We start from the raw sequence: 16,920 nt of genomic DNA on the forward strand, positions 1-16,920 counted from the left end.
GGGAAACCATAGGTCTGTTAATTCGATCTCAATTGTATGCAAGGTCTTGGAACAAATTTTGAAAGAGAAAGTAGTTAAGGACAGAGATAAATGGCAATTGGGATAAAATATAACATGGTTTTACAAAAGGTAGATTGCACCAGACCAACATGATCTCTTTCTTTGAGAAGATAACTGTTTCTTTTAGAGAAAGGAAATGCGGTAGATCTAATCTACTTTCATTTCAGTAAGGCATTTGATACAGTTCCACATGGGAAATTATTTGTTAAATTGGTGAAGATGGGGGATTAATATGAGAACTGAAAGGTGGATAAGAAACTGGTTAAAGGGGAGACTACAATGGGTCATACTAATAGGTGAACTCTCAGGCTAGAGGGAAGAGCACTTATCAGCTGGAAGCAATCTAGGAGAAGAAAGACCTGGGTGTATTGGTGGATCGCAGGATGACTATGAGCCACCAATGTTATGTGGCCATGGAAAAGGCTAACGTGATCCTACGATGCATCAGGCAAGGTATTTCCAGGAAAGAGAAGGAAGCATTAGTACTAAGGCACTGATGAGACCTTATCTGGAACGCTGTGTGCAGTTCTGGTCTCCCATGTTTAAGAAAGATGAATTTGAACTGGAGCAGGTGCAGAGAAGGTCTACTAGGATGATCCGAGGAATGGAAAACCTACCTTATAAGACAAGACTTAAAGAACTTGGCTTGGTTAGCCTAACCAAAAGAAGGCTGAGGGGAGATATGAATGCTCTCTATAAATACATCAGAGGAATAAATACCAGGGAGGCAGAAGACAAAGGTTACTAACCATTAGAGGAGTGAAGTTCTGGAATGGGAGACAGCTAAGGCCATGCCAGCTGAAGCAATGTCATGGACAAAGGCAGACTCTCGCATAGCTGTGAAGAGACAGGATTTCTGTTTGCCAGAAGCTGGGAATGGGTGACAGGGGATGGATCACTAGACGATTGTCTGTTCTGTTCATTCCCTCTGGGGCACCTGACATTAGGCACTGTCAGAAGACAGGATACTGGGCTAGATGGACCTTTGTTCTGACCCAGTATGGCTGTTCTTATGTTCTAATGATAAGAGTAATTAATCATTGGAACAATTTACCAAGGGTCGTAGTGGATTCTCCATCACTGACAATTTTTAAATCCAGATTGGATGTTTTTCTAAAAGCTCTGCTCTAGAAAGTATTTTGGGGCAGTTCTCTGGCCTGTGTTATACAGGAGGTCAGACTAGTCCAGTGGTTCTCAAAGCCGGTCCGCCGCTTGTTCAGGGAAAGCCCCTGGCAGGCCAGACCAGTTTGTTTACCTTCTGCGTCCACAGGTTCAGCCGATCGCAGCTCCCACTGGCCGCGGTTTGCTGCTCCAGGCCAATGGGGGCTGCGGGAAGTGGCACGGGCCAAGGGACGTGCTGGCCGCCCTTCCCGCAGCCCCCATTGGCCTGGAGTGGTGAACTGCAGCCAGTGGGAGCCGCGATCGGCCGAACCTGCAGACGCGGCAAGTAAACAAACCGGTCCGGCGCACCAGAGGCTTTCCCTGAACAAGCAGCGGACCGGCTTTGAGAACCACTGGACTAGATGATCACAATGGTCCCTCTGGCCTTGGAGTCTACGAATCTAAGAAAGTGTCCCATTCATCTCAATGGAATGTGCTCAGCTGAATGAGAACATCCCAAGATGATGAACACAGCCTGAAACAACAGCCCTGAGAAGTGTGAATTCAGCTCACTTCTCCTGATCCTAGTGCTGTGTGCCTGTCATGCCCCCAGCTTGCTTGTTTCCAGCCCCTGGCCCTGGTCTCAGCATATCGGCAATGCCGATTCTCAGTTCCTGGCACAGCCCCAGTCCATTGTGCCCAGAGCCTCTCATGGCCCAGAACCATGTCATCGTGGCTGAGACTTTTGCACTTGCCCCTCTGGTATCGTTTTCAACGTGGCAGCTAGTCCCTCCCATTTGAGCCCTGCCTCATACAACCCTTCAGACTTCATAGCCCGCTCACAGAACTGCCACCAAACTGTCCCAGGATGGGACATGGACAGAGAGGAACAAGGCATTTGGGATACACTTGTGGAGTGATGAACTTCCCCAAAATTGCTTTTCCGTAGCCAGTACTACCACACCTTGATTGTGTTTCACAACCACTTTCTGTTTAGCTTCAAGAAGGGAGTCCAGTGAGTCCTGGGCACCAGGTCAGTATGTGGGCTGTGGGACATACAGGCCATCAGGACTACCTGCACTTTCTTAACAAGCTTCCTCTAGCATTCTCCTGCTTCTTGGGCCAGGTTTTCCTGTGGCTCAGTCTCCATGATTTGAGCCTGGACATCCATCTTTTGTTCTCTGGCTTCTTCCAAACCTCTGGGCAGAGGGACGGCTTTGCTTCAACATGGCCCCACTCCTCTGCATGCTGGGAAGAGCTGTTCTCCTCTGCCAGGAGCTGCACAAACTGTTGCCTTTCCCAGACAGAGATCCCAGCTACTGATGATCTATACTCACTACCCAGTCAACCAACTCTGGCTGGGATGAGGCCCCAGTTGCCATCTCCCGTAGGTCTTGAGCCTCCCAAACATTGGTAAAGTTGATACACAGACCAATGGGCTGGGGATTGGGCCCATCTGTCGTTAACCCTTGTTCGTTCCCAGGCATGGTTTTAGTTCAAGAGGCACCAGAACAGCCCCTAGGTTTTGTGAGGCTCTATAGGAAGTAAGACATGTTTGGGCCCCAGGCAGACTGATGCGGGAAGGGCTTGTAACTGAACAGGGATCAGTCCCTGTGGGGAGGTAGGGGAGATTTCGGTGGATAGTTGGGGGCTTGAAGCCAGGGTGGGTCCATGGAGGGTTGGGTCCCCATGTCACGCTTCAGACTGGGCAGCAAGTCTAGGTGTGAGCAGGCAGGGGACAGACACATTTCACCCAGGTCTATCTCCTGCTTTCAAAGGCGCTTTCACCGGGACACCAGAGTCCCAGTGGCAGGGAAACTGGGGAGGAGGCACCCAGCAGGAACAGGCAGGTCAGATCTGCTGCACCTGTAGCTCTTTCATGTGCCTTTGAGCAAGAGAATGAGACAAACAGCACGCCCCTCCAATGCAAGCGGCCGCTAATGACCCCTGCTGCCCTCAGGGGCATGGCTGGGGATTGGTGAAGGGTTGGCCATTAGACGTACATTTCCCAGTCGCCAGCATAGCACAGAGGGGTGCGGAGCTAATCATCACTTCTATCAAGCTGCCTCACTGAAGTGTCCAGCCTAGGGCAACTGGAGCTGCATGAAAGATTAAACAAGACAGTGGGGGGCCTGCATGAATGTGCTGGAGCAGATCCAGGGCAGGCGGCCTATGGCCCAAACAAGCCATTTCTGCTGCAGCGGCCCCCCCTTAGATCTCTCAGCCGAACAAACCAGCGGGGCTCTCCTGAGACACAAAGCGCCTCCAGCTAAAATTCCATGATCTGACCTCAAAAATGATCCGGCTGCTTCCGCCAGCAGGAGAGCCGCAGGAGAGAGGCTGTTAAGAGGCAGGTACTCAGAAGTGTAAACCTCAGAGGATGAAGCCCCCCTCCCTCCCTCCCTCCTTCCTAAGTCATCCCATTCAGCAGGGCTTTGGAGCCCGCATGGCCAGCGAGCTGACCAAGAGGAACTCCAGGCTTCACATCTGCTCAGCTCTTCTCTCTGCTCTGGTTCCAAAGGTGTCACTGTGTCCCTGATTAGGAAGGAGGGGCTCAATTTTCCTCAGTGCTCCTCCGTCCCCCCCTTCCACCATTATGCTAAAAGCCTCTTGTAGCAAAGCCTGGCCTCACTGAAGTCAATAGCAAAATGTCCATTGATTTCCATGGGCCTCAGGCTTGGCCCATTATGAGACACCTTCCATCCAGGGAGCTTGAGGATTTGATTAATGAACAACTCTTTGCGGCCCCTCTGGGAGGTAGGATCCATTGAGCAGCTAAGAAAAGGGAATCACAGAGAGATGAAGAGACTTGCTTAAGGTCACACGCATAGCCAGTGGCCCAGCCAGAAGATGAACCCAGGAGTTCTGGCTTTCAGTTTTCTTTGGCAGCCATTATACACAATACATTTCAGAGCAAGGAACAGAACCTCAGAGTCTGAACTCCCAGTCTCACCTGGTCTGACCACTAGACCTCATGGTTTCCTTGTTGGCATTTTCAATAGCACCTAAGTGACTCGTGAGCCTAAATCCCATTTGCAGATGTAATTTAGTTACTTTTGAAAATGGGACTTACATTCCTGAGTCACTTAGGGGCTACTGAAAATTTTACCCTAGATCAACTTTATTCAAGTCTACCATTCCCATAGAAGAGATTTGTTACAGAAGCTGCCACTGCTGCTTTATGAACTATGCATTATGTAGTTTGCATCAGTGCATGGAAAATGTTATTCATTGACCAGGATTATCCCTTTATCAGGTCAGTTTCCTACTGCATTTCACCCTTCGCTGCACTGGTTCTTTATTCTTTTAACGAGGCTGGATCCATTTTTGAGTGTTAATTTAAGAGGGTCTCATAATTTTACGCTGAAATACATACACAGTTTCCTTTCTTTTTAAAAATACACTCTGGTTTCATTAGCAAGGAGCCTGAACCAGAACTCCAGATCCAAACAGCCTGGCAGTTACAGATCTTGGATCAACATCTGCTTCTGAATGTTGCTTTTGGACTCCTCTCTAATGTTCAGTTAGTCCTACTTTCACCAGGCACAGTGCAGGCTGGTGTAAGTTTTCTTTTATGCAGATCCTCTAATGCACTTTGTTCTTGATCCGCACCACTCCTTCTTTCCCAGGCCTGTTTCTTTTGAGCAGAGGCTGCCACCTTGATGGCTTTTGTGATGTGGTCAACTGTCCGCTCAAGACAAAGCTGATTCGAGCATTGCATAACGCAGAGCTATGGGATGCACAGCAAATGCATGCAAAGATTTCCTGGGTTCTCATCGCAGTAAGAGAATCAGGGGGTTGGTAATGGGATTCAGAACCAGCCCGGGTCTCCACCCAATTCCAAAAGCTGCCACCACAGCTGGTCCCAATGGACACTTTCATTGGGTGTCTCTAGAGAGGAAAAACACTGGCTGAGCCATGGCGTCTGAAGTACCCTTGGAGATGGTGCCTCCTGATCTGGGATGAGGCATGTTGGCAGGGGGTGGTCGTGTTGTAGGATGCTTGCACAGCTGCTGTCTGTGGTATCGGCAGAGGACTTCAGTTGCAAGGGAACTTCCATCAGAACTAAATTCATGGAAAACAAAAGCAATTGTGGCTTCTCTTATTATTATTATTATTATTATTATTTAACATTTATATTGCGCTAGCATCAGAATCTCAGCCAGTTCAGGGGCCCACATGATATACAAACATAGTAAGTGACAGGTTCTCTGTGTTCAGCATAAATGCTGAAAATCTGTAAATTACATGCAAAATAATAACAGACTATCCAATAAGCTAAAACAAAATAAAGTTACCATGGGGTTTATGACTGTGAACAGGAGCTGGTGAAAATATTTTCTTAAAAACAATTTTTTGGACAAAATGTCACCACTTTTCAGCAATGATTGATGTCCTAAAAATGTTCCACAAACCCAGTTTTTGGTTTTTGGGTCGTTTTTTTTATCCTGTATTTGTTTTTAATCTTCTTTCCTGAGTCCAGTTTCACTCTTCTCCTTAGTCCTAATTTGGAATGGTCAGTTTAGTCACATAGTCGGATCCTTTTACAACATAAACATTTCAAAAATTAAATAGATTTTGAAATTTTAAATGAGGGGATGAAACCAGAATGATGAACATGCTGACAAATGGAAAGTCAACCTATTTTGAAACACAGCAGAATGAAACTGTTTGACATTTTTGAAATTTGAACAAAATTATTTGCTCTTTAAAGTTGCTTTAATATGTGCTTTTAACATCTGACATATCCGTTATTAGAGAACTAAATACTGCCCTGGCCTTTTCCACAGGCCTTATCAATCACAAATTACTCACTTCCTGTAAACAGGATGGACCTGTGTTTAAAGGAGTGGTTGGAGACTCAGGAGTCTCTGGGTAGAACTACACCACCCCTGGTAGGATTCATACCCAGATTAGGTAGATGTAGACGTGCTAACTCTGCTCAAGATAGCTGCGTGGCTGCAGCAGCCTGGGCAGTAGCTGGGATGAACCATCTGAGGACGTACCTAGGATCTCAGATGAGGTTGCACTTGGGAAACTAGTCCAAGCTTCTGTCTGTGCCACTGTGGCTACCCTGTTACTTTTAGCATCCTGGCTGAAGCAGAGCTCCCACATGTACTGAGCTGTGAATCACATCTCCTAGCTGCAGCATGGACGTAGCCATTGGTTTGATTCCTCGCTCAGCCAAAGACTCCCTGGTGACCTTTGGCAAATCGCTTTTCAAAATTGCTTAGCACATGGGATGTTGAAAATCTGGCTCTTCTCTAGATGTTTAAATGGGTGCAAGTTCTCTTGAAATATCTCACCCTCATTGTGGGTGCCAAGCACATGAATAATCTGGTCCAAAGCTCTATATGGCTCCACAACCCCCGGTGCCTCAGCTCCCCAGGTGCATCCTTTGACTGCGGTGTCTCTCTCTTACTGTATACATAGAGAGCCCCTAGCCCAGTGGGGACATGATTTCACTGGGCCAGGGGTGCTCCTGTGATACAAAGAATGATAAGAGAAGTTCTAACTGATGGTTTTGCGGAAGCTATGAAGGTGCCTGGGTGCCTGTGAAGGTTAGCAAGACAAGAGCTGGGGTGCATCCTACTAGAAACAACTGACCACTTCTCTCCCTAATCCCTGGAGTTCATGGCATCTTTGTCTCCAAAGAAGAGGAATTCAGACCTTAGGAGAACAGCACATCACCTGCTTCAAGTACAAGGGCCAGATAGTGTCTCAGGTAGTGAATTTACAAACACCTCTGGGACATGATTCCTGGCCAAGCCTTAAATGCCAGGGACCTGTGAAGCAGGGTGATAAGTGCAGTGTAAATGGATAGATAGATAGATAGATTAGATAGATCGTGCTGGTGGGGGAGTGTTACTCTACGTGAAAGAAAGCTTAGAGTCAAATGAAGTAAAAAACTTAAATGAACCAAACTGTACCACAGAATCTTTCTGGATAGAAATTCCATGCTTGAATAATAAGCATATAGCAGTAGGGATATATTACCAACCACCTGACCAGGATGGTGATAGTGACTGTGAAAGGCTCAGGGAGATTAGAGAGGCTATAAAAATAATAAACTCAATAATAATGGGGGATTTCAACTATCCCTATATTGACTGCATATGTGTCACCTCAGGACGGGATGCAGAGATAAAGTTTCTGGACACCTTAAATGACCGCTTCTTGAAGCAGCTAGTCCTGGAATGCACCAAGAAGAGGCAATTCTTGATTTAGTCCTAAAAGGAGCTTAGGATCTGGTCCAGAGGTGAATATAGCTGGACTGCTTGGTAATAGTGACCATAACATAATAAAATTAAACATCCCTGTGGGGCGGGGGGGGAGGAATACCGCAGCAGAAAGGGGAACTACACAAAAAGGAGAAGGTTAGTTAAACAGAAATTAAGAGGTACAGTGTCAAAAGTGAAATCCCTGCAAGCTGCATGGAAACTTTTTAAAGACACTATAATAGAGGCTCAATTTAAATGTATACCCCAGACTAACAAACATAGTAATAGGACCAACAAAGTAAAAGAAGCAGTGAGAGGCAAAAAGGCATCCTTTAAAAAGTGGAAGTTAAATCCTATTGAGGAAAATGGAAAGGAGCATTAAACTCTGGCAAGCAAAGTGTAAAAATATAATTAGGAAGGCCAAAAAAGAATCTGAAGAACAGCTAGCCAGACTCAAAAAGTAACAGAATTTTTTTTCAATTACATCAGAAGCAGAAAGTCTGCTAAACAACCAGTGGGGCCACTGGACCATCGAGATGCTAAAGGAGCACTCAGGGAAGTTAAGTTCATTGCAGAGAAACCAAATTAATTCTTTGCATCAGTCTTCACAGCTGAGGTAGGCTATGAGGGAGATCCCCAGACCTGAGCCATTCCTTTTAGGTGACAAATCTGAGGAACTGGCTCAGATTGAGGTGTCAATAGGAGGAGGTTTTGGAACAAATTGATAAACAGTAATAAGTCGCCAGGACCAGATGGGATTCACACAAGAGTTCTGAAGGAACTCAAATGTGAAAACGCAGAACTACGAACTGTCGCCTGTAACCTGTCATTTAAATCAGCTTCTTTACCCAGTGACGGGAGGGTCACTAATGTGACACCTATTTTTTTAAAAGGGTCCAGATGTGATCCCGGCAGTTACAGGCCAGTAAGCCTGACTTCAGTACCAGGCAAATTGGTTGAAACTATAGAAAAGAACAGACTTATCAGACATATAGATGAACATGATTTGTTGGGGAAGAGTCAATATGGTTTTTGTAAAGGGAAATCATGCCTCACCAATCTACTAGAATTCTTTGAGGGAGTCAACAAGCATGTGGACAAGAGGGATCCAGTGGATATAGTGTCCTTGGATTTTCAGAAAGCCTTCAACAAGCTCCCTCACCAAAGGCATTAAGCAATGTAAGCTGTCATGAGATAAGAGGGAAGGTCCTCCCATAGATCAGTAACTGGTTAAAAAGATAGACAACAAAGGGTAGGAATAAAGGTCAGTTTTCAGAATGGAGAGAGGTAAATAGTGGTGTCCCCCAAGGGTCTGTACTGGGACCAGACCTATTCAACATATCCATAAATGATCTGGTAAAAGGGGTAAACAATGAGATGGCAAAATTTGCAAATGATACAAAACTATTCCAGTCCCAGGCAGACTGCGAAGAGCTACAAAGGGATCGCTCAAAACTGGGTGACTGGGCAACAAAATGGCAGATGAAATTCAATGTTGATAAATGCAAAGTAATGCACATTGGAAAACATAATCCCAACTATACATATAAAATGATGGGGTCTAAATTAGCCTTTACCACGCTAGAAAGAGATCTTGGCGTTATTGTGAATAGTTCTCTGAAAACATCCACTCAATGTGCAGCAGCAATCAAAAAAGTGAACAGAATGTTAGGGCATCATTAGGAAAGGGATAGATATTATAATAAGAAAGAAAATATCGTATTGCCTGTATATAAATCCATGGTACGCCCACAGCTTGAATACTGTGTGCAGATCTGGTTGCCCTATCTCAAAAAAGATATACTGGAACTGGAAAAGGTACAGAAAATGGCAACAAAAATTATTAGAGGTATGGAAAGGCTGCCATATGAGGAGAGATTAATAAGACTGGGACTTTTCAGCTAGGAAAAGAGATGACTAAGTTGGGATATGACAGAGGTCTATAAAATCATGACTGGTGTGGAGAGAGTAAATAGGGAAGTATTATTTAGTCCTTCTCATAACACAAGAACTAGGGGTCACCAAATGAAATCAATAGGCAGCAGGTTTTAAACAAACAAAAGGAAGTTTTTCTTCACACAACAGACAGTCAACCTGTGGAACTCTTTGTCAGAGGATGTTGTGAAGGCCAAGACTATAATAAGGTTAAAAAAAGAACTAGATAAGTTCATGAAGGATAGGTCCATCAATGGCTATTAGTCAGGATGCAGGAATGCAAAACTGTGCTCTGAAGTGTCCCTAGCCACTGTTTCCCAGAAGCTGGAAGTGAGTGACAGGGGATGGATCACTTGATGATTCCCTGTTCTGTTCATTCGCTCTGGAGCACCTGACATTGGTCATTGTCAGAAGACAGGGTTAGACGGAGAATTGGTCTGACCCAGTATGGCCATTCTTACGTCCTTATGTTTTATCCTACCATCATATGTATCACCGAGGGGCCCACAGATACTGCAATGAGCTGAGATATCATTAAACTGTTGAATGTTGTGGTGACACTACTGAAGACAATTTCAGTCCCCCACCCTCCCTTGAAAAGCTGGACATAACAGGGTTGCCTCTAGTGTGGCCCATAGGATCCTAAAACGTATCCTAGACTAACTGCAGGGTTGCAACAAATCTCACTAATGGCAGGTGATTATTGATGGTGAATTGTCAACAATTGGCCATTTCTATTAATTGATCAAGGAAGATGCTAGGGTAGGAACACGTTGCATGGTTTTGTCCAGCCTTTGCCGTTCTGGCGAGGTGCCAGCGTAGAATCAGTGACTCAGGGTCTGCTCTGACGCACTATGGTGTGAGTAGGATTTGCGGGGACTCGGTTAGGATAGGCATAAGGATGGCCCATCCCTGCTTCCCCATGTAACGTGCATGCATGGAGGGGCACATGTTCGATCTTCTCTGCAGATTCCACAGATGTCTGGACTCTGGCTGGAGGTCTCCTCTGTGCTCTAAAGCACAGACCTTCCATCAAGCCCCTGTGCAGCTCCCAGAACAGCAGCCGCTAGGACTCCCAAAATGCAAATCCTTCTAATTTACCCTTGCCCAGAGTCACAGGCAGAGCCACGGACCACATTCTGCTTCTGAGGTACCCATTCATTTCAGTGGGGATACCCGGATGGTATGAAGGTCAGAATTTTACTCCATCCTTGCTTTTGTCTTAAAACTAAGGGAGGTGGGCTGTTCCCATTACTACTAGTTTTCCATACATCTGCTCTACGCATCACTTCCTTTTTTAAAACCAGTTTTTACATGAATTTTGTGCTGGTTGCCAGGTTGACAGCCCTGGAGACTGAGGTCTATCAATCCTCACAGCAGAGCCAGCATAAGCCCCGCCACTCTGCCATCTAGGAGGGTGATGAAGCACTGGAATGGGTTACCTAGAGAGGTGGTGGAATCTCCATCCTTAGAGGTTTTTAAGGTCAGGCTTGACAAAGCCCTGGCTGGGATGATTTTGTTGGGGATTGGTCCTGCTTTGAGGAGGGGGTAGGACTAGATGACCTCCTGAGGTCCCTTCCAACCCTAATCTTCTATGATTCTATGATCTTGGGATGGGAATGGATCTATCTTTGTGCAATCTGGTGTGTATAGCAGATCACCATGCTATTTTAGGTGACTAAAATGACCATGGATTACCAGTCTGAAAAAAACTGCAATAAGAAGACCCTGCGGTTAGTTATACAGTTAGAATTTTCAAAATTCTTTCTCTTTATGTATCTGGATAAGGTTCAGCTATTGACCAAGACTGGGGCTGGAGCTCAATGCCTTTGAGAGTTCAGAAGAAGCCTTTTCCCCCTGCCTCCCCTTGCCATTCAGGGACATTTTAAATGCACATCTTTCCTTCCCAGCATGGTTCTCCAATTCATTTTGTCTGCTGCGTAGAACAAATCAGCCATAAATGCCATGCACCATTGCTTTAACCCCCTTCAAATCTGCTGAGTAACTGACTGGGAAGGTTGAAGAGCTCACTGATGCTCTACGCAGAAGGGCTTTTTTTAGCAGGCAGCCCTTGCAAAATACCCTTAAAACCATTGACCGGGCCCCTGCCCAAGCCGCTGAGCCTTAGCACTGCCCTGAGCACTGAAGTGAGCAGCTGAGCCTAATGTGTGGTCACTGATTACTGAGCCCTTGGCTGGTCAACAGCAGCATTAACGCAGGTCAAAGGTCTCTGCAAACATTTAACATTCATTAAAAGCTAACCCTTTGTGGGTGTATGTCTGGGCTTTGAGTTCTTGAATAGCTTCAGGCTGCACATAAGGCTCAAAGAATTTCTGAGTCTATTACACTGTCAGACATAAGGGCCTCTAGTCTGGCCTTTCTGGGCTCAGGAGCAGCATCCCTGAGCAGCGCTCTCCTCCCCTGGCCCTCTCACCTCCATGACTGAATGGCAGATGGACAAGGTCTGCCACCCCTGCCCCCATTTATATGTATCACACCAAGGTGGGAAATAGTTTTTCCCAGCCTGAGAGAATCGCCAAGATTTCAAAAAAAAAAAAAAATCCTGTCATGAACTGAGATAAAAAGTTAAAATCTCAAAAATGTTCATAAGCTGACCAAAAAAAAAAAAATTCAGACTGGGTCCATTAATTTTTTATTTTTGCTTTAACTGAAGTTTTTAAACAAGAAGTTGTTTTGAAATGAAAAATGAAATTTTTGTTTTTAAAATGTTAAATTTCAACCATTTCCAGATTCTTTTTTCAAAAAATTTCAAACTCAGGAAAGTCGTAGAAATTGACCCTTTCCCACAAACAGGCTTGGTTTCGATGAATCAGCATTTCCCAACAGAAAACCATTTTGTTGGAAAATTCCAAACCAGCTCCATGAGACCTGCTGGGCCCTGCTCTCCCGGCAGTGCCACTCCTGTGGTGCGTGTTGTTCTGCACCTGAGTGCATTGCCTGCCTCATTGTGCCTTACAGTCACGTTGGACGATTGCATGGTCCCCGTTTCTATCAATCATTTTAGTCTCCTCTCTATTTCGTTCAGCTTGGATCAAGTCTTTAAATCCTGGGCCCAAAAGCTCAAGGCCAGGTCCTGTGGCACCCCCAGTCTCCAGCAGTGTTCCCCATGTCCCTCTCCCACCCCTATTCTGACATTCTCATTTAATTATGTCTCACCCACTGTAGATTTCTTAAGTGGCTTCTGAAATCAGTGGGAGTTAGACACCTAAATGCCTTTGAGGATCTAAGCCTAAGTGTTTGGGCACATTTCTTAGGCCCTAACTCATTCTTTACTCAGGCCAAAATGTTCAAACCTGTGGGGCTAAAATTAAGCACCAAAATCTATACTTAGGCACCTAAATAAGTAACCTGATTTTCAAAGATGCTGAGCAACTGCAGTTCCCACTAACTTCACTGGGAGTTTTGCCTTTTTAAGGACTGAGTAAAATCTAAGCCAGAACCTCAGGAGTTGGCCATTAGAGAGCTCTGGTGTACACTCAAAGTCAGACCAGCAGAAATCAGCAGTCAGATTCCAGGGCCAACCCAGGCAGCCACGGCGTTAAACCAACCTCACAGACAAAGCAGAACCTCACTCAGTCTTTAATATACACTATCTCATGCTGTCCCAGGCAAAGCCTGATTATCTGCTTCCCAGACACTTGAGAATTTCCTTTGTCTATTTAATTTCATGCTTGTCATCAAACTAGTCATTAAATGGCTGAGTATTAAGGGAAAAATTCAAAGCTTTCTGCTCTGTCTTGTTTAATCTCTCAATTCTCCACCCCTGCTTTTCCATTCTAAAAACAGGCTGCAGAAAAAGAGACTGGGGCACCACTGAGGACACCTCAGTGAACCCTCTACTCAATGTGCTGCGGCAGTCAAAGCAGCTCACAAGATACAGGATGCTTAAGCAATGGGATGGAGACTAGCACAGAGACTATTCTAATGCCTTTATATAACGCAAAGGTGCAGTCTCATCTGGATGCTGTGTGCAGCACGGGTTACCCCATCTAAAAAAGGATATTGTCGGGTTTGAGGGGTTCAGAGAAGGCTGATGAGAAAGATCAAGGGCCTGGAAAAGTTCTCATATGAAGAGAGAGAGAATAGATTGGGATTGTTACCTAAGAGAGGAGACAAGTAAAAGGAGGCATGATAAAAATACATAAAGTAGTGAATGATCTTGAGCTTCTGGTTTCCCTGTCTCATAACTAAGGCTAAGATTTTGTCATGGATATTTTTAGTAAAAGTCACAGACAGATCATGGGCAATTACTAAAAATATCCATGACAAAATGGGGAGCTTAGCTGCAGGGTCCCCACACTGCCTGCAGTGGCTGGGCAGCTGCAGGGCCCTGTTCAGAGCTCTGGGGGCACCCAACACCTGTGGGGGCTGGGAGCTCAAGGGTCCCCCACCGCCTGCAGATTGGAGCTGTGGGGTTCCCTTGCCGCCACTCGGAGTTCCTGGGGCACCACAGCTCCCAGTCACCGCCCCCGGTGGGGGGACCCTGCAGCTCCCAGCCACCATGGGCTGAAGTCACGGAGGTTTCTGGAAATCACAGATTCTGCGACTTCTGCGACCTCTGTGATAAAATCGTAGCCTTACTCATAACACATGATAAAGGGGGTAATCAATTAATTTGAGAGGTGATAAATTCAAAACCAATAAAACACTTTTATACACTGTGTGAAATGAGACAGTGGAACTCACTACCACAGGATATTGTTGAGGCCAAGAATTTAGCAAGATTCAAAGAGAAATTGCACTTGGATATTGAGAACAATGAGAGTTAGAATAGTTAATTCTATCAAACATTTTGGAAGGGATATAAATCTTCGTGCTACAATCCCTAACCATTAAGGATTAGGGTGAGTCCTTCATAGCTACAGATTATCCCACATCTCCCTAGTATGGGGTTTCTTGCATCTTCCGCTAGGGCATCTTGTGCTGGCCAGAGTTGCAGACAAGATTCCTAGATTCCAAGGCCAGAAGGGACCATTATGATCACCTAGTCTGATCTCCTGTACAACACATGCCAGAGAACTGCCCCCAAAATAATTTAGAAAAACATCCAGTCTTGATATAAAAATTGCCAGTGGCAGAGACTCCACCACAACCCTTGGTAAATTGTACCCATGATTAACTACCCTCTCTGTTAAAAACTGATGTCTTATTTCCAGTGTGAATTTGCCTGTCTTCAACTTCCAGCCACTGGATCATGTTGTACCTTTCTCTACTAGACTGAACAGCCCATCACTTACAATTTGTTCCCCATGTAAGTATTTATACACTATACTCAGGTCACCCTTCAACCTTTTATTTGTTAAGCTAAATAGTTTGACCTCCTTGAGTCTACCACTGTAAGGCAGGTTTTCTAATCCTTTAATCATTCTTGTGGCTCTTTTCTGAACCGTCTCCAATTTATCAACATCCTTCTTGAATTGTGGACACCAGAACTGGACACAGGATTCCAGCAATGGTCACACTAGGGCCAAATACAGAGTGAAGATAATCTCTCTACTCCTACTCAAGATTCCCCTATTTATCGATCCCAGGATTGCATTAGTTCTTTTGGCCACAGAGTCACACTGGGAGCTCATGGTCAGCTGACTATCCACCATGACCCCCAAAACTTTTTCAAAGTCACTCCTTCCTAGGATATAGTCCCCCAATCTGTGTTTATTCCTAGACATATACATTTACATTTAGCCATATTAAAACACCTACTGTTTGCTTGTATCTAGTGTACCAAGTGATCCAGATCACTTGGAATCAGTGACATGTTCTCTTCATTATTTACCACTTCCCGGATTTTTGTGTCATCTTCAAATTTTACCAATAATGATTTTATGTTTTCTTTCAAGTCATTAATAAAATGTTAAATAGCACAGGGGCAAGAATCAATCTCCCCAGGAACCCACTAGTAACACACCAGTTCAATGACAATTCCCTATTTATAATTACATTTTGAGACCACCAGATCATTAATAAAAATGTAAACATCCCAGGACCAAGAAACCTACTATTTGATGATGATTCCCAGTTTATACTTATATGCTGAGATCTATCAGCTTGCCAGTTTATAATCTATTTAATGTGGGCCATGTTTATTTTATATCTTTCAAGTTTTGTGATCAAAATGTCATGTGCCCCCAAGTCAAATCTAAGTGTATTACATCGATATCATTATTACCCTTATCAAAATGTCAAACCAGTAACCTCATCAAAAAAGATCTAATATTAGTCTAACCGGATCTATTTTCTATAAACCCATGTTGATGGCCATTAATTATATTACCCTCCTTTAGTTCTTTCTTAATCAAGTCCCATATCAGCATTAATAGTCCAGTGAGCCCCTCAGTCAGCTGTTTTAAAACTACTGGATGCAAATTATCCATACCCGTTAATTTTAAAATGTCTAACTTTAGTAGTTGCTGTTTAACATCCTCCTGAGATACCAGTGGAATGGCAAGAGTGTTATCACCTGATCCAGCTACTTAATCTGTTTTCCCCAAACACATAACAGAAATATGTATTGAACGCTTCTGCATTATTCTTACTAATTCCACCATTGCCGTTGTTGGGATGCTTTTTGTTCCTAATATACTTTCAAAAACGCTTATTTGTAATGTCCTTAACTTTACTGGCCATAGATTGCTTCTTTGCTTCCTTTATCAATTTTATACAGTTCATAACCTCTGATTATATTCATTACTGTCAACTTCCCCTTTCTTCCATTTGTTATATTTTATATTTTTATTATTTTTATAGCTGCTTCAGTCTCTAAGCCAAGTTTGTTTTTAACCAATATGTCCTGCTTCCTTGATTGTTAGATTGTGGCTTTTGGGGGGATCTAGTGAAGTGTTCTTAAACAATTCCCATTTATCATTCACATTTTTATTATTAAAGTCTTCTTCCTAGCTGATTTGGCTCATTGTTGGTTTCAGCTTTGTGAAACTGGCTCATTTAAAGCATCAAGTATATTTATCACTGGTCTGGACTTCATTCTGTTGGCACATTATAAATGTGATCAAGTCATGATCACTTGTACTAAACTGCCATTAATTTTTAGATCTGTCATCATTTCCTCTTTATCTGTCAAGACGAGGTCTAATATAGAATTCTCTTGAGTTGAATGCAATGTTTTTTCAGTTAGGAAATGTTCATCTATAATATTTAGAAATTGCAAGGATGTTTTAGTACTGGCAGTATGACACCTCCAGCACATGTTACTCAAAGTGAAGTCACCCATGATCATGCCTTTGTTCCTACACATTATAGATAGGTATGTAAGGAGATGGTCATCCTGTTCCCTAGTATCATTTGGTGGTCTGAAGCAGACATTGACTAAGACGCCATCTTGTTCTTTGATCCATAAGCATTCAAGATTTTTTTCCAAGCTATCAGTGACTTGAAAACAGGTAATGCCATTTTTGAAATAGAGTGCCACTTCCCCTCCCCTTTTGACCATTTGATTCTTCCTAAATAGGTTATAACCATTGATTTTAACTAGGGCTATCAATTAATTGCAGTTAATTCATGTGATTAACTCGAAAAAATTAATCGTGATTTAAAAAATTAATCACAATTGATCAGTTTTAATCGC

The 16,920-nt window shown here is 44.0% G+C and overlaps 1 long non-coding RNA gene across 1 annotated transcript in view; it reads right to left on the reverse strand.

The window, feature by feature from the left end:
- Positions 1-4,517: 4,517 nt before the first annotated feature.
- Positions 4,518-16,920, reverse strand: part of LOC311513698 — a 34,420-nt gene continuing 22,017 nt past the window's right edge. The window contains exon 3 of the long non-coding RNA XR_014709770.1: positions 4,518-5,226. This is a non-coding gene — a long non-coding RNA (uncharacterized lncRNA). The remainder of the gene's footprint in view (positions 5,227-16,920) is intronic.

The sequence above is a fragment of the Lepidochelys olivacea genome (genome assembly GCF_965140295.1).
Source record: "Lepidochelys olivacea isolate rLepOli2 genome assembly, chromosome: 27".
NCBI lineage: Eukaryota > Metazoa > Chordata > Testudines > Cheloniidae > Lepidochelys > Lepidochelys olivacea.